The sequence below is a fragment of the Hyla sarda genome, unplaced genomic scaffold (genome assembly GCF_029499605.1).
Source record: "Hyla sarda isolate aHylSar1 unplaced genomic scaffold, aHylSar1.hap1 scaffold_495, whole genome shotgun sequence".
Classification (NCBI taxonomy): domain Eukaryota; kingdom Metazoa; phylum Chordata; class Amphibia; order Anura; family Hylidae; genus Hyla; species Hyla sarda.
The window spans coordinates 136,123-156,206 of record NW_026610506.1 but is presented as its reverse complement, the minus strand read 5'-3'; the positions used below and the strand labels follow the sequence as shown (position 1 = coordinate 156,206).

Genomic DNA, 20,084 nt, shown 5'->3' with positions numbered 1-20,084 from the left:
ACACAAGCACACACTTACCTGTGTTGTCTGCTGACGCCTCCTTGGCTGTCCCCAAACGGTATAAAACCAACAGCCACGGGAAGCTGTAAGGATAGAGGACATACCTGCATCCTATTGGACTCACTTGTCTTGGTTAAATCCAGCTTATTTGAAAACTTATGGTGCTGCTGCTTCTGATCATGGCAGTGCTGCTTCTGACAAGGCTGTTCTTTGGTGGGCCTAGGTGACATCACAATCTCCATGGTTACATACACAACAAAGGTCAGATGTTGTTTACACCTGGCCATGCCAGTGGTATTGAGTAGCATATCACAGTGCTAAGGGTCCTGGATGCAACAATCTTTCAATGGGGAATAGCCGCACTGAGTTTGTCAAGTGCACCCATGTTTGCAACTCCAACAATACACACATATATATGTATGTATGTTGTATGTATGTATGTATGTATGTATGTATGTATGTATGTGTATCTATCTATCTATCTATCTCTTTCTCTCTCTCTCTCTATATGTATATATATATATATATATATATATATAATTTTTTTTTCTTTTAAATATATATATATATATATATATATACATATATAGAGAGAGAGAGAGAGAAGGAAATACTTTTTTAAACATGTTTTCACCTTTTTTTTACCTTCTTTTTTTCTTCTCTCCATGTTTTCCTTCTTTCCTCCTTTTTTCCTATGCTGCTGCTTCTTATTTTTCTTCTTTTTCAGACCCTATCATTGCACTATTGCTTATTCAATACCACCAGCAGATGGAGACACTATATTACAACATTAGTTGTGAGCAGCAGTTTGTACAAACAAATGCCTCATAGTTGATGTCCTATCCATTATTGCAATGGATGGCTGGCTGGCAACATTTGTTTTAATTATTCCAATACCACAGTACCAATGCATGGTCAATTAACAAGATTCAGCACCCACTACCTGAAAGACAGCTACCTATCATGTCATGTCCAACCTGCACAGGTGTGCTGGTTGCTGAGCTTATTCAATTAAAGAGGACATTCAGCAGCAGCAGTCCTGTGCCTGGTCGCTCCAACAGGGGCCAGACACAAGCGGCACCACCTATTGTCTTTTGCCTGCATTAGGGGCCCACTGGACTAGCCAGTAAGCAGCTGCAGCAAATAAACAGGTAATCTTTCTTTCCAACACTGAACCCTGGTGGTGCACTTAATATATGCTACCAGATAGGGGACATATCAGATATTAAACTGATATAAACAGACACCACATTTGATACCAGCCAAAAGGAAGAATGAGAAGTGATAACTGTGAAAGGGGAGGAACCAACGCTGTCCCCTTCACATGCACCATCACTACTTGTAGGAAGGGAGGCTGGCTGGCAGCCTCCCATACACACTCTGGCTGGGTGGCAGTCACCCACCAGTACACACAGCAGACCCTAAACCCATATCATTATTGCTAAGCAGGAAGATGGGAGTCCATTTCACTCTGATGGACCATTTTTAAATGCAATCCATAACCTGGCTTTGGCAGGAACCCTTCTTACTCCTCCTACTTGCATTTGATACTGGGTTTAGGATCTGCATAGGAAACACACACACACACACACACACACACACACACACAAGCACACACTTACCTGTGTTGCCTGCTGACGCCTCCTTGGCTGTCCCCAAACGGTATAAAACCAACAGCCACGGGAAGCTGTAAGGATAGAGGACATACCTGCATCCTATTGGACTCACTTGTCTTGGTTAAATCCAGCTTATTTGAAAACCTATGGATCTGCTGCTTCTGCTCATGGCAGTGCTGCTTCTGACAAGGCTGTTCTTTGGTGGGCCTAGGTGACATCACAATCTCCATGGTTACATACACAACAAAGGTCAGATGTTGTTTACACCTGGCCATGCCAGTGGTATTGAGTAGCATATCACAGTGCTAAGGGTCCTGGATGCAACAATCTTTCAATGGGGAATAGCCGCACTGAGTTTGTCAAGTGCACCCATGTTTGCAACTCCAACAATACACACATATGTATGTATGTATGTATGTATGTATGTATGTATGTATCTATCTATCTATCTATCTATCTATCTATCTATCTATCTCTTTCTCTCTTTCTATATGTATATATATATATATATATAGAGAGAGAGAGAGAGAGAGAGAGAGAGAGAGAGAGAGAGAGATGGAAATACTTTTTTAAACATGTTTTCACCTTTTTTTTTTAACCTTCTTTTTTTCTTCTCTCCATGTTTTCCTTCTTTCCTCCTTTTTTCCTATGCTGCTGCTTCTTATTTTTCTTCTTTTTCAGACCCTATCATTGCACTATTGCTTATTCAATACCACCAGCAGATGGAGACACTATATTACAACATTAGTTGTGAGCAGCAGTTTGTACAAACAAATGCCTCATAGCTGATGTCCTATCCATTATTGCAATGGATGGTTGGCTGGCAACATTTGTTTTTATTATTCCAATACCACAGTACCAATGCATGGTCAATCAACAGCAATGACACCCCCATGTCAATTAACAAGATTCAGCACCCACTACCTGAAAGACAGCTACCTATCATGTCATGTCCAACCTGCTCAGGTGTGCTGGTTGCTGAGCTTATTCAATTAAAGAGGACATTCAGCAGCAGCAGTCCTGTGCCTGGTCGCTCCAACAGGGGCCAGACACAAGCGACACCACCTATTGTCTTTTGCCTGCAGTAGGGGCCCACTGGACTAGCCAGCAAGCAGCTGCAGCAGTAAATAAACAGGTAATCTTTCTTTCCAACACTGAACCCTGGTGGTGCACTTAATATATGCTACCAGATAGGGGACATATCAGATATTAAACTGATATAAACAGACACCACATTTGATACCAGCCAAAAGGAAGAATGAGAAGTGATAACTGTGAAAGGGGAGGAACCAACGCTGTCCCCTTCACATGCACCATCACTACTTGTAGGAAGGTAGGCTGGCTGGCAGCCTCCCATACACACTCTGGCTGGGTGGCAGTCACCCACCAGTACACACAGCAGGCCCTAAACCCATATCATTATTGCTAAGCAGGAAGATGGGAGTCCATTTCACTCTGATGGACCATTTTTTAAATGCAATCCATAACCTGGCTTTGGCAGGAACCCTTCTTACTCCTCCTACTTGCATTTGATACTGGGTTTAGGATCTGCATAGGAAACACACACACACACACAAGCACACACTTACCTGTGTTGTCTGCTGACGCCTCCTTGGCTGTCCCCAAACGGTATAAAACCAACAGCCACGGGAAGCTGTAAGGATAGAGGACATACCTGCATCCTATTGGACTCACTTGTCTTGGTTAAATCCAGCTTATTTGAAAACTTATGGTGCTGCTGCTTCTGATCATGGCAGTGCTGCTTCTGACAAGGCTGTTCTTTGGTGGGCCTAGGTGACATCACAATCTCCATGGTTACATACACAACAAAGGTCAGATGTTGTTTACACCTGGCCATGCCAGTGGTATTGAGTAGCATATCACAGTGCTAAGGGTCCTGGATGCAACAATCTTTCAATGGGGAATAGCCGCACTGAGTTTGTCAAGTGCACCCATGTTTGCAACTCCAACAATACACACATATATATGTATGTATGTATGTATGTATGTATGTATCTATCTATCTATCTATCTATCTATCTATCTCTTTCTCTCTCTCTATATGTATATATATATATATATATATATATATACATATATAATATTTTTTTCTTTTAAATATATATATATATATATATATATATATATATATATATATATACATATATAGAGCGAGAGAGATGGAAATACTTTTTTAAACATGTTTTCACCTTTTTTTTACCTTCTTTTTTTCTTCTCTCCATGTTTTCCTTCTTTCCTCCTTTTTTCCTATGCTGCTGCTTCTTATTTTTCTTCTTTTTCAGACCCTATCATTGCACTATTGCTTATTCAATACCACCAGCAGATGGAGACACTATATTACAACATTAGTTGTGAGCAGCAGTTTGTACAAACAAATGCCTCATAGCTGATGTCCTATCCATTATTGCAATGGATGGCTGGCTGGCAACATTTGTTTTAATTATTCCAATACCACAGTACCAATGCATGGTCAATTAACAAGATTCAGCACCCACTACCTGAAAGACAGCTACCTATCATGTCATGTCCAACCTGCACAGGTGTGCTGGTTGCTGAGCTTATTCAATTAAAGAGGACATTCAGCAGCAGCAGTCCTGTGCCTGGTCGCTGCAACAGGGGCCAGACACAAGCGGCACCACCTATTGTCTTTTGCCTGCAGTAGGGGCCCACTGGACTAGCCAGCAAGCAGCTGCAGCAAATAAACAGGTAATCTTTCTTTCCAACACTGAACCCTGGTGGTGCACTTAATATATGCTACCAGATAGGGGACATATCAGATATTAAACTGATATAAACAGACACCACATTTGATACCAGCCAAAAGGAAGAATGAGAAGTGATAACTGTGAAAGGGGAGGAACCAACGCTGTCCCCTTCACATGCACCATCACTACTTGTAGTAAGGGAGGCTGGCTGGCAGCCTCCCATACACACTCTGGCTGGGTGGCAGTCACCCACCAGTACACACAGCAGACCCTAAACCCATATCATTATTGCTAAGCAGGAAGATGGGAGTCCATTTCACTCTGATGGACCATTTTTAAATGCAATCCATAACCTGGCTTTGGCAGGAACCCTTCTTACTCCTCCTACTTGCATTTGATACTGGGTTTAGGATCTGCATAGGAAACACACACACACACACACACAAGCACACACTTACCTGTGTTGCCTGCTGACGCCTCCTTGGCTGTCCCCAAACGGTATAAAACCAACAGCCACGGGAAGCTGTAAGGATAGAGGACATACCTGCATCCTATTGGACTCACTTGTCTTGGTTAAATCCAGCTTATTTGAAAACCTATGGATCTGCTGCTTCTGCTCATGGCAGTGCTGCTTCTGACAAGGCTGTTCTTTGGTGGGCCTAGGTGACATCACAATCTCCATGGTTACATACACAACAAAGGTCAGATGTTGTTTACACCTGGCCATGCCAGTGGTATTGAGTAGCATATCACACTGCTAAGGGTCCTGGATGCAACAATCTTTCAATGGGGAATAGCAGCACTGAGTTTGTCAAGTGCACCCATGTTTGCAACTCCAACAATACACACATATGTATGTATGTATGTAATGTATGTATGTAATGTATGTATGTATGTATCTATCTATCTATCTCTTTCTCTCTTTCTATATGTATATATATATATATATATATATATATATATATATATATATATAATTTTTTTTCTTTTAAATATATATATATATATATATATATATATATATATATACACATATATATAGAGAGAGAGAGATGGAAATACTTTTTTAAACATGTTTTCACCTTTTTTTTTAACCTTCTTTTTTTCTTCTCTCCATGTTTTCCTTCTTTCCTCCTTTTTTCCTATGCTGCGCCTTCTTATTTTTCTTCTTTTTCAGACCCTATCATTGCACTATTGCTTATTCAATACCACCAGCAGATGGAGACACTATATTACAACATTAGTTGTGAGCAGCAGTTTGTACAAACAAATGCCTCATAGCTGATGTCCTATCCATTATTGCAATGGATGGTTGGCTGGCAACATTTGTTTTTATTATTCCAATACCACAGTACCAATGCATGGTCAATCAACAGCAATGACACCCCCATGTCAATTAACAAGATTCAGCACCCACTACCTGAAAGACAGCTACCTATCATGTCATGTCCAACCTGCACAGGTGTGCTGGTTGCTGAGCTTATTCAATTAAAGAGGACATTCAGCAGCAGCAGTCCTGTGCCTGGTCGCTCCAACAGGGGCCAGACACAAGCGGCACCACCTATTGTCTTTTGCCTGCAGTAGGGGCCCACTGGACTAGCCAGCAAGCAGCTGCAGCAGTAAATAAACAGGTAATCTTTCTTTCCAACACTGAACCCTGGTGGTGCACTTAATATATGCTACCAGATAGGGGACATATCAGATATTAAACTGATATAAACAGACACCACATTTGATACCAGCCAAAAGGAAGAATGAGAAGTGATAACTGTGAAAGGGGAGGAACCAACGCTGTCCCCTTCACATGCACCATCACTACTTGTAGGAAGGTAGGCTGGCTGGCAGCCTCCCATACACACTCTGGCTGGGTGGCAGTCACCCACCAGTACACACAGCAGGCCCTAAACCCATATCATTATTGCTAAGCAGGAAGATGGGAGTCCATTTCACTCTGATGGACCATTTTTAAATGCAATCCATAACCTGGCTTTGGCAGGAACCCTTCTTACTCCTCCTACTTGCATTTGATACTGGGTTTAGGATCTGCATAGGAAACACACACACACACACACACACACACACACACAAGTACACACTTACCTGTGTTGTCTGCTGACGCCTCCTTGGCTGTCCCCAAACAGTATAAAACCAACAGCCACGGGAAGCTGTAAGGATAGAGGACATACCTGCATCCTATTGGACTCACTTGTCTTGGTTAAATCCAGCTTATTTGAAAACTTATGGTGCTGCTGCTTCTGATCATGGCAGTGCTGCTTCTGACAAGGCTGTTCTTTGGTGGGCCTAGGTGACATCACAATCTCCATGGTTACATACACAACAAAGGTCAGATGTTGTTTACACCTGGCCATGCCAGTGGTATTGAGTAGCATATCACAGTGCTAAGGGTCCTGGATGCAACAATCTTTCAATGGGGAATAGCCGCACTGAGTTTGTCAAGTGCACCCATGTTTGCAACTCCAACAATACACACATATATATGTATGTATGTTGTATGTATGTATGTATGTATGTATGTATGTATGTGTATCTATCTATCTATCTATCTATCTCTTTCTCTCTCTCTATATGTATATATATATATATATATATATATAATTTTTTTTTCTTTTAAATATATATATATATATATATATACATATATAGAGAGAGAGAGATGGAAATACTTTTTTAAACATGTTTTCACCTTTTTTTTTACCTTCTTTTTTTCTTCTCTCCATGTTTTCCTTCTTTCCTCCTTTTTTCCTATGCTGCTGCTTCTTATTTTTCTTCTTTTTCAGACCCTATCATTGCACTATTGCTTATTCAATACCACCAGCAGATGGAGACACTATATTACAACATTAGTTGTGAGCAGCAGTTTGTACAAACAAATGCCTCATAGCTGATGTCCTATCCATTATTGCAATGGATGGCTGGCTGGCAACATTTGTTTTAATTATTCCAATACCACAGTACCAATGCATGGTCAATTAACAAGATTCAGCACCCACTACCTGAAAGACAGCTACCTATCATGTCATGTCCAACCTGCACAGGTGTGCTGGTTGCTGAGCTTATTCAATTAAAGAGGACATTCAGCAGCAGCAGTCCTGTGCCTGGTCGCTCCAACAGGGGCCAGACACAAGCGGCACCACCTATTGTCTTTTGCCTGCAGTAGGGGCCCACTGGACTAGCCAGCAAGCAGCTGCAGCAGTAAATAAACAGGTAATCTTTCTTTCCAACACTGAACCCTGGTGGTGCACTTAATATATGCTACCAGATAGGGGACATATCAGATAGTAAACTGATATAAACAGACACCACATTTGATACCAGCCAAAAGGAAGAATGAGAAGTGATAACTGTGAAAGGGGAGGAACCAACGCTGTCCCCTTCACATGCACCATCACTACTTGTAGGAAGGTAGGCTGGCTGGCAGCCTCCCATACACACTCTGGCTGGGTGGCAGTCACCCACCAGTACACACAGCAGGCCCTAAACCCATATCATTATTGCTAAGCAGGAAGATGGGAGTCCATTTCACTCTGATGGACCATTTTTAAATGCAATCCATAACCTGGCTTTGGCAGGAACCCTTCTTACTCCTCCTACTTGCATTTGATACTGGGTTTAGGATCTGCATAGGAAACACACACACACACACACACACAAGCACACACTTACCTGTGTTGCCTGCTGACGCCTCCTTGGCTGTCCCCAAACGGTATAAAACCAACAGCCACGGGAAGCTGTAAGGATAGAGGAAATACCTGCATCCTATTGGACTCACTTGTCTTGGTTAAATCCAGCTTATTTGAAAACTTATGGTGCTGCTGCTTCTGATCATGGCAGTGCTGCTTCTGACAAGGCTGTTCTTTGGTGGGCCTAGGTGACATCACAATCTCCATGGTTACATACACAACAAAGGTCAGATGTTGTTTACACCTGGCCATGCCAGTGGTATTGAGTAGCATATCACAGTGCTAAGGGTCCTGGATGCAACAATCTTTCAATGGGGAATAGCCGCACTGAGTTTGTCAAGTGCACCCATGTTTGCAACTCCAACAATACACACATATGTATGTATGTATGTATGTTGTATGTATGTATGTATGTATGTATGTATGTATGTATGTATGTGTATCTATCTATCTATCTATCTCTTTCTCTCTCTCTATATGTATATATATATATATATATATAATTTTTTTTTCTTTTAAATATATATATATATATATATATATATATATATATATATATATACATATATATAGAGAGAGAGAGATGGAAATACTTTTTTAAACATGTTTTCACCTTTTTTTTACCTTCTTTTTTTCTTCTCTCCATGTTTTCCTTCTTTCCTCCTTTTTTCCTATGCTGCTGCTTCTTATTTTACTCCTTTTTCAGACCCTATCATTGCACTATTGCTTATTCAATACCACCAGCAGATGGAGACACTATATTACAACATTAGTCGTGAGCAGCAGTTTGTACAAACAAATGCCTCATAGCTGATGTCCTATCCATTATTGCAATGGATGGCTGGCTGGCAACATTTGTTTTAATTATTCCAATACCACAGTACCAATGCATGGTCAATCAACAGCAATGACACCCCCATGTCAATTAACAAGATTCAGCACCCACTACCTGAAAGACAGCTACCTATCATGTCATGTCCAACCTACACAGGTGTGCTGGTTGCTGAGCTTATTCAATTAAAGAGGACATTCAGCAGCAGCAGTCCTGTGCCTGGTCGCTCCAACAGGGGCCAGACACAAGCGGCACCACCTATTGCCTTTTGCCTGCAGTAGGGGCCCACTGGACTAGCCAGCAAGCAGCTGCAGCAAATAAACAGGTAATCTTTCTTTCCAACACTGAACCCTGGTGGTGCACTTAATATATGCTACCAGATAGGGGACATATCAGATATTAAACTGATATAAACAGACACCACATTTGATACCAGCCAAAAGGAAGAATGAGAAGTGATAACTGTGAAAGGGGAGGAACCAACGCTGTCCCCTTCACATGCACCATCACGACTTGTAGGAAGGGAGGCTGGCTGGCAGCCTCCCATACACACTCTGGCTGGGTGGCAGTCACCCACCAGTACACACAGCAGACCCTAAACCCATATCATTATTGCTAAGCAGGAAGATGGGAGTCCATTTCACTCTGATGGACCATTTTTAAATGCAATCCATAACCTGGCTTTGGCAGGAACCCTTCTTACTCCTCCTACTTGCATTTGATACTGGGTTTAGGATCTGCATAGGAAACACACACACACACAAGCACACACTTACCTGTGTTGCCTGCTGACACCTCCTTGGCTGTCCCCAAACGGTATAAAACCAACAGCCACGGGAAGCTGTAAGGATAGAGGACATACCTGCATCCTATTGGACTCACTTGTCTTGGTTAAATCCAGCTTATTTGAAAACCTATGGATCTGCTGCTTCTGCTCATGGCAGTGCTGCTTCTGACAAGGCTGTTCTTTGGTGGGCCTAGGTGACATCACAATCTCCATGGTTACATACACAACAAAGGTCAGATGTTGTTTACACCTGGCCATGCCAGTGGTATTGAGTAGCATATCACACTGCTAAGGGTCCTGGATGCAACAATCTTTCAATGGGGAATAGCCGCACTGAGTTTGTCAAGTTCACCCATGTTTGCAACTCCAACAATACACACATATGTATGTATGTATGTATGTATGTAAGTATGTAAGTATGTAATGTATGTAATGTATGTATGTATGTATCTATCTATCTATCTATCTATCTATCTCTTTCTCTCTTTCTATATGTATATATATATATATATATTTTTTTTTTTTCTTTTAAATATATATATATATATATATATATATATATATATATATATATATACATATATATAGAGAGAGAGAGATGGAAATACTTTTTTAAACATGTTTTCACCTTTTTTTTTAACCTTCTTTTTTTCTTCTCTCCATGTTTTCCTTCTTTCCTCCTTTTTTCCTATGCTGCTGCTTCTTATTTTTCTTCTTTTTCAGACCCTATCATTGCACTATTGCTTATTCAATACCACCAGCAGATGGAGACACTATATTACAACATTAGTTGTGAGCAGCAGTTTGTACAAACAAATGCCTCATAGCTGATGTCCTATCCATTATTGCAATGGATGGTTGGCTGGCAACATTTGTTTTTATTATTCCAATACCACAGTACCAATGCATGGTCAATCAACAGCAATGACACCCCCATGTCAATTAACAAGATTCAGCACCCACTACCTGAAAGACAGCTACCTATCATGTCATGTCAAACCTGCACAGGTGTGCTGGTTGCTGAGCTTATTCAATTAAAGAGGACATTCAGCAGCAGCAGTCCTGTGCCTGGTCGCTCCAACAGGGGCCAGACACAAGCGGCACCACCTATTGTCTTTTGCCTGCAGTAGGGGCCCACTGGACTAGCCAGCAAGCAGCTGCAGCAGCAGCAAATAAACAGGTAATCTTTCTTTCCAACACTGAACCCTGGTGGTGCACTTAATATATGCTACCAGATAGGGGACATATCAGATATTAAACTGATATAAACAGACACCACATTTGATACCAGCCAAAAGGAAGAATGAGAAGTGATAACTGTGAAAGGGGAGGAACCAACGCTGTCCCCTTCACATGCACCATCACTACTTGTAGGAAGGTAGGCTGGCTGGCAGCCTCCCATACACACTCTGGCTGGGTGGCAGTCACCCACCAGTACACACAGCAGGCCCTAAACCCATATCATTATTGCTAAGCAGGAAGATGGGAGTCCATTTCACTCTGATGGACCATTTTTAAATGCAATCCATAACCTGGCTTTGGCAGGAACCCTTCTTACTCCTCCTACTTGCATTTGATACTGGGTTTAGGATCTGCATAGGAAACACACACACACACACACACACACACACACAAGCACACACTTACCTGTGTTGCCTGCTGACGCCTCCTTGGCTGTCCCCAAACGGTATAAAACCAACAGCCACGGGAAGCTGTAAGGATAGAGGACATACCTGCATCCTATTGGACTCACTTGTCTTGGTTAAATCCAGCTTATTTGAAAACTTATGGTGCTGCTGCTTCTGATCATGGCAGTGCTGCTTCTGACAAGGCTGTTCTTTGGTGGGCCTAGGTGACATCACAATCTCCATGGTTACATACACAACAAAGGTCAGATGTTGTTTACACCAGGCCATGCCAGTGGTATTGAGTAGCATATCACAGTGCTAAGGGTCCTGGATGCAACAATCTTTCAATGGGGAATAGCCGCACTGAGTTTGTCAAGTGCACCCATGTTTGCAACTCCAACAATACACACATATATATGTATGTATGTTGTATGTATGTATGTATGTATGTATGTATGTATGTATGTGTATCTATCTATCTATCTATCTATCTATCTCTTTCTCTCTATATGTATATATATATATATATATATATATAATTTTTTTTTCTTTTAAATATATATATATATATATATATATATATATATATACATATATATAGAGAGAGAGATGGAAATACTTTTTTAAACATGTTTTCACCTTTTTTTTACCTTCTTTTTTTCTTCTCTCCATGTTTTCCTTCTTTCCTCCTTTTTTCCTATGCTGCTGCTTCTTATTTTTCTTCTTTTTCAGACCCTATCATTGCACTATTGCTTATTCAATACCACCAGCAGATGGAGACACTATATTACAACATTAGTTGTGAGCAGCAGTTTGTACAAACAAATGCCTCATAGCTGATGTCCTATCCATTATTGCAATGGATGGCTGGCTGGCAACATTTGTTTTAATTATTCCAATACCACAGTACCAATGCATGGTCAATTAACAAGATTCAGCACCCACTACCTGAAAGACAGCTACCTATCATGTCATGTCCAACCTGCACAGGTGTGCTGGTTGCTGAGCTTATTCAATTAAAGAGGACATTCAGCAGCAGCAGTCCTGTGCCTGGTCGCTCCAACAGGGGCCAGACACAAGCGGCATCACCTATTGTCTTTTGCCTGCAGTAGGGGCCCACTGGACTAGCCAGCAAGCAGCTGCAGCAAATAAACAGGTAATCTTTCTTTCCAACACTGAACCCTGGTGGTGCACTTAATATATGCTACCAGATAGGGGACATATCAGATATTAAACTGATATAAACAGACACCACATTTGATACCAGCCAAAAGGAAAAATGAGAAGTGATAACTGTGAAAGGGGAGGAACCAACGCTGTCCCCTTCACATGCACCATCACTACTTGTAGGAAGGGAGGCTGGCTGGCAGCCTCCCATACACACTCAGGCTGGGTGGCAGTCACCCACCAGTACACACAGCAGACCTTAAACCCATATCATTATTGCTAAGCAGGAAGATGGGAGTCCATTTCACTCTGATGGACCATTTTTAAATGCAATCCATAACCTGGCTTTGGCAGGAACCCTTCTTACTCCTCCTACTTGCATTTGATACTGGGTTTAGGATCTGCATAGGAAACACACACACACACACACAAGCACACACTTACCTGTGTTGCCTGCTGACGCCTCCTTGGCTGTCCCCAAACGGTATAAAACCAACAGCCACGGGAAGCTGTAAGGATAGAGGACATACCTGCATCCTATTGGACTCACTTGTCTTGGTTAAATCCAGCTTATTTGAAAACCTATGGATCTGCTGCTTCTGCTCATGGCAGTGCTGCTTCTGACAAGGCTGTTCTTTGGTGGGCCTAGGTGACATCACAATCTCCATGGTTACATACACAACAAAGGTCAGATGTTGTTTACACCTGGCCATGCCAGTGGTATTGAGTAGCATATCACACTGCTAAGGGTCCTGGATGCAACAATCTTTCAATGGGGAATAGCCGCACTGAGTTTGTCAAGTGCACCCATGTTTGCAACTCCAACAATACACACATATGTATGTATGTATGTATGTATGTAATGTATGTAATGTATGTAATGTATGTAATGTATGTATGTATGTATGTATGTATCTATCTATCTATCTATCTCTTTCTCTCTTTCTATATGTATATATATATATATATATATATATATATATATATAATTTTTTTTTCTTTTAAATATATATATATATATATATATATATACATATATAGAGAGAGAGAGAGATGGAAATACCTTTTTAAACATGTTTTCACCTTTTTTTTTAACCTTCTTTTTTTCTTCTCTCCATGTTTTCCTTCTTTCCTCCTTTTTTCCTATGCTGCTGCTTCTTATTTTTCTTCTTTTTCAGACCCTATCATTGCACTATTGCTTATTCAATACCACCAGCAGATGGAGACACTATATTACAACATTAGTTGTGAGCAGCAGTTTGTACAAACAAATGCCTCATAGCTGATGTCCTATCCATTATTGCAATGGATGGTTGGCTGGCAACATTTGTTTTTATTATTCCAATACCACAGTACCAATGCATGGTCAATCAACAGCAATGACACCCCCATGTCAATTAACAAGATTCAGCACCCACTACCTGAAAGACAGCTACCTATCATGTCATGTCCAACCTGCACAGGTGTGCTGGTTGCTGAGCTTATTCAATTAAAGAGGACATTCAGCAGCAGCAGTCCTGTGCCTGGTCGCTGCAACAGGGGCCAGACACAAGCGGCACCACCTATTGTCTTTTGCCTGCAGTAGGGGCCCACTGGACTAGCCAGCAAGCAGCTGCAGCAGCAGTAAATAAACAGGTAATCTTTCTTTCCAACACTAAACCCTGGTGGTTACTTAATATATGCTACCAGATAGGGGACATATCAGATAGTAAACTGATATAAACAGACACCACATTTGATACCAGCCAAAAGGAAGAATGAGAAGTGATAACTGTGAAAGGGGAGGAACCAACGCTGTCCCCTTCACATGCACCATCACTACTTGTAGGAAGGTAGGCTGGCTGGCACCCTCCCATACACACTCTGGCTGGGTGGCAGTCACCCACCAGTACACACAGCAGGCCCTAAACCCATATCATTATTGCTAAGCAGGAAGATGGGAGTCCATTTCACTCTGATGGACCATTTTTAAATGCAATCCATAACCTGGCTTTGGCAGGAACCCTTCTTACTCCTCCTACTTGCATTTGATACTGGGTTTAGGATCTGCATAGGAAACACACACACACACACACACACACACACACACACAAGCACACACTTACCTGTGTTGCCTGCTGACGCCTCCTTGGCTGTCCCCAAACGGTATAAAACCAACAGCCACGGGAAGCTGTAAGGATAGAGGACATACCTGCATCCTATTGGACTCACTTGTCTTGGTTAAATCCAGCTTATTTGAAAACTTATGGTGCTGCTGCTTCTGATCATGGCAGTGCTGCTTCTGACAAGGCTGTTCTTTGGTGGGCCTAGGTGACATCACAATCTCCATGGTTACATACACAACAAAGGTCAGATGTTGTTTACACCTGGCCATGCCAGTGGTATTGAGTAGCATATCACAGTGCTAAGGGTCCTGGATGCAACAATCTTTCAATGGGGAATAGCCGCACTGAGTTTGTCAAGTGCACCCATGTTTGCAACTCCAACAATACACACATATGTATGTATGTATGTATGTTGTATGTATGTATGTATGTATGTATGTATGTATGTATGTGTATCTATCTATCTATCTATCTCTTTCTCTCTCTCTATATGTATATATATATATATATATATATAATTTTTTTTCTTTTAAATATATATATATATATATATATATATATATATATACATATATATAGAGAGAGAGAGAGAGATGGAAATACTTTTTTAAACATGTTTTCACCTTTTTTTTACCTTCTTTTTTTCTTCTCTCCATGTTTTCCTTCTTTCCTCCTTTTTTCCTATGCTGCTGCTTCTTATTTTACTCCTTTTTCAGACCCTATCATTGCACTATTGCTTATTCAATACCACCAGCAGATGGAGACACTATATTACAACATTAGTCGTGAGCAGCAGTTTGTACAAACAAATGCCTCATAGCTGATGTCCTATCCATTATTGCAATGGATGGCTGGCTGGCAACATTTGTTTTAATTATTCCAATACCACAGTACCAATGCATGGTCAATCAACAGCAATGACACCCCCATGTCAATTAACAAGATTCAGCACCCACAACCTGAAAGACAGCTACCTATCATGTCTACCTATCATGTCATGTCCAACCTGCACAGGTGTGCTGGTTGCTGAGCTTATTCAATTAAAGAGGACATTCAGCAGCAGCAGTCCTGTGCCTGGTCGCTCCAACAGGGGCCAGACACAAGCGGCACCACCTATTGTCTTTTGCCTGCAGTAGGGGCCCACTGGACTAGCCAGCAAGCAGCTGCAGCAAATAAACAGGTAATCTTTCTTTCCAACACTGAACCCTGGTGGTGCATTTAATATATGCTACCAGATAGGGGACATATCAGATATTAAACTGATATAAACAGACACCACATTTGATACCAGCCAAAAGGAAGAATGAGAAGTGATAACTGTGAAAGGGGAGGAACCAACGCTGTCCCCTTCACATGCACCATCACTACTTGTAGGAAGGGAGGCTGGCTGGCAGCCTCCCATACACACTCTGGCTGGGTGGCAGTCACCCACCAGTACACACAGCAGACCCTAAACCCATATCATTATTGCTAAGCAGGAAGATGGGAGTCCATTTCACTCTGATGGACCATTTTTAAATGCAATCCATAACCTGGCTTTGGCAGGAACCCTTCTTACTCCTCCTACTTGCATTTGATACTGGGTTTAGGATCTGCATAGGAAACACACACACACACACACACAAGCACACACTTACCTGTGTTGCCTGCTGACGCCTCCTTGGCTGTCCCCAAACGGTATAAAACCAACAGCCACGGGAAGCTGTAAGGATAGAGGACATACCTGCATCCTATTGGACTCACTTGTCTTGGTTAAATCCAGCTTATTTGAAAACCTATGGATCTGCTGCTTCTGCTCATGGCAGTGCTGCTTCTGACAAGGCTGTTCTTTGGTGGGCCTAGGTGACATCACAATCTCCATGGTTACATACACAACAAAGGTCAGATGTTGTTTACACCTGGCCATGCCAGTGGTATTGAGTAGCATATCACAGTGCTAAGGGTCCTGGATGCAACAATCTTTCAATGGGGAATAGCCGCACTGAGTTTGTCAAGTGCACCCATGTTTGCAACTCCAACAATACACACATATGTATGTATGTATGTATGTATGTATGTATCTATCTATCTATCTATCTATCTATCTCTTTCTCTCTTTCTATATGTATATATATATATATATATATATATAGAGAGAGAGAGAGAGAGAGAGAGAGAGAGAGAGAGAGAGAGAGATGGAAATACTTTTTTAAACATGTTTTCACCTTTTTTTTTAACCTTCTTTTTTTCTTCTCTCCCTGTTTTCCTTCTTTCCTCCTTTTTTCCTATGCTGCTGCTTCTTATTTTTCTTCTTTTTCAGACCCTATCATTGCACTATTGCTTATTCAATACCACCAGCAGATGGAGACACTAAATTACAACATTAGTTGTGAGCAGCAGTTTGTACAAACAAATGCCTCATAGCTGATGTCCTATCCATTATTGCAATGGATGGTTGGCTGGCAACATTTGTTTTTATTATTCCAATACCACAGTACCAATGCATGGTCAATCAACAGCAATGACACCCCCATGTCAATTAACAAGATTCAGCACCCACTACCTGAAAGACAGCTACCTATCATGTCATGTCCAACCTGCTCAGGTGTGCTGGTTGCTGAGCTTATTCAATTAAAGAGGACATTCAGCAGCAGCAGTCCTGTGCCTGGTCGCTCCAACAGGGGCCAGACACAAGCGGCACCACCTATTGTCTTTTGCCTGCAGTAGGGGCCCATTGGACTAGCCAGCAAGCAGCTGCAGCAGTAAATAAACAGGTAATCTTTCTTTCCAACACTGAACCCTGGTGGTGCACTTAATATATGCTACCAGATAGGAGACATATCAGATATTAAACTGATATAAACAGACACCACATTTGATACCAGCCAAAAGGAAGAATGAGAAGTGATAACTGTGAAAGGGGAGGAACCAACGCTGTCCCCTTCACATGCACCATCACTACTTGTAGGAAGGTAGGCTGGCTGGCAGCCTCCCATACACACTCTGGCTGGGTGGCAGTCACCCACCAGTACACACAGCAGGCCCTAAACCCATATCATTATTGCTAAGCAGGAAGATGGGAGTCCATTTCACTCTGATGGACCATTTTTAAATGCAATCCATAACCTGGCTTTGGCAGGAACCCTTCTTACTCCTCCTACTTGCATTTGATACTGGGTTTAGGATCTGCATAGGAAACACACACACACACACACACACACACACACAAGCACACACTTACCTGTGTTGTCTGCTGACGCCTCCTTGGCTGTCCCCAAACGGTATAAAACCAACAGCCACGGGAAGCTGTAAGGATAGAGGACATACCTGCATCCTATTGGACTCACTTGTCTTGGTTAAATCCAGCTTATTTGAAAACTTATGGTGCTGCTGCTTCTGATCATGGCAGTGCTGCTTCTGACAAGGCTGTTCTTTGGTGGGCCTAGGTGACATCACAATCTCCATGGTTACATACACAACAAAGGTCAGATGTTGTTTACACCTGGCCATGCCAGTGGTATTGAGTAGCATATCACAGTGCTAAGGGTCCTGGATGCAACAATCTTTCAATGGGGAATAGCCGCACTGAGTTTGTCAAGTGCACCCATGTTTGCAACTCCAACAATACACACATATATATGTATGTATGTATGTATGTATGTGTATCTATCTATCTATCTACCTATCTCTTTCTCTCTCTCTATATGTATATATATATATATATATATATATATATATATATATATATATAATTTTTTTTTCTTTTAAATATATATATATATATATATATATATATACATATATAGAGAGAGAGAGATGGAAATACTTTTTTAAACATGTTTTCACCTTTTTTTTACCTTCTTTTTTTCTTCTCTCCATGTTTTCCTTCTTTCCTCCTTTTTTCCTATGCTGCTGCTTCTTATTTTTCTTCTTTTTCAGACCCTATCATTGCACTATTGCTTATTCAATACCACCAGCAGATGGAGACACTATATTACAACATTAGTTGTGAGCAGCAGTTTGTACAAACAAATGCCTCATAGCTGATGTCCTATCCATTATTGCAATGGATGGCTGGCTGGCAACATTTGTTTTAATTATTCCAATACCACAGTACCAATGCATGGTCAATTAACAAGATTCAGCACCCACTACCTGAAAGACAGCTACCTATCATGTCATGTCCAACCTGCACAGGTGTGCTGGTTGCTGAGCTTATTCAATTAAAGAGGACATTCAGCAGCAGCAGTCCTGTGCCTGGTCGCTCCAACAGGGGCCAGACACAAGCGGCACCACCTATTGTCTTTTGCCTGCAGTAGGGGCCCACTGGACTAGCCAGCAAGCAGCTGCAGCAAATAAACAGGTAATCTTTCTTTCCAACACTGAACCCTGGTGGTGCACTTAATATATGCTACCAGATAGGGGACATATCAGATATTAAACTGATATAAACAGACACCACATTTGATACCAGCCAAAAGGAAGAATGAGAAGTGATAACTGTGAAAGGGGAGGAACCAACGCTGTCCCCTTCACATGCACCATCACTACTTGTAGGAAGGTAGGCTGGCTGGCAGCCTCCCATACACACTCTGGCTGGGTGGCAGTCACCCACCAGTACACACAGCAGGCCCTAAACCCATATCATTATTGCTAAGCAGGAAGATGGGAGTCCATTTCACTCTGATGGACCATTTTTAAATGCAATCCATAACCTGGCTTTGGCAGGAACCCTTCTTACTCCTCCTACTTGCATTTGATACTGGGTTTAGGATCTGCATAGGAAACACACACACACACACACACACACACACACAAGCACACACTTACCTGTGTTGCCTGCTGACGCCTCCTTGGCTGTCCCCAAACGGTATAAAACCAACAGCCACGGGAAGCTGTAAGGATAGAGGACATACCTGCATCCTATTGGACTCACTTGTCTTAGTTAAATCCAGCTTATTTGAAAACTTATGGTGCTGCTGCTTCTGATCATGGCAGTGCTGCTTCTGACAAGGCTGTTCTTTGGTGGGCCTAGGTGACATCACAATCTCCATGGTTACATACACAACAAAGGTCAGATGTTGTTTACACCTGGCCATGCCAGTGGTATTGAGTAGCATATCACAGTGCTAAGGGTCCTGGATGCAACAATCTTTCAATGGGGAATAGCCGCACTGAGTTTGTCAAGTGCACCCATGTTTGCAACTCCAACAATACACACATATGTATGTATGTATGTATGTATGTATGTATCTATCTATCTATCTATCTATCTATCTATCTATCTCTTTCTCTCTTTCTATATGTATATATATATATATATATATATATATATATAGAGAGAGAGAGAGAGAGAGAGAGATGGAAATACTTTTTTAAACATGTTTTCACCTTTTTTTTTAACCTTCTTTTTTTCTTCTCTCCCTGTTTTCCTTCTTTCCTCCTTTTTTCCTATGCTGCTGCTTCTTATTTTTCTTCTTTTTCAGACCCTATCATTGCACTATTGCTTATTCAATACCACCAGCAGATGGAGACACTAAATT

The 20,084-nt window shown here is 41.6% G+C and overlaps 1 pseudogene; it reads right to left on the bottom strand.

Annotated features, from left to right (window-relative positions):
* Nucleotides 1-15,769: 15,769 nt before the first annotated feature.
* On the bottom strand, nt 15,770-15,872 carry LOC130337345 (U2 spliceosomal RNA; annotated as a pseudogene).
* Nucleotides 15,873-20,084: the final 4,212 nt, after the last annotated feature.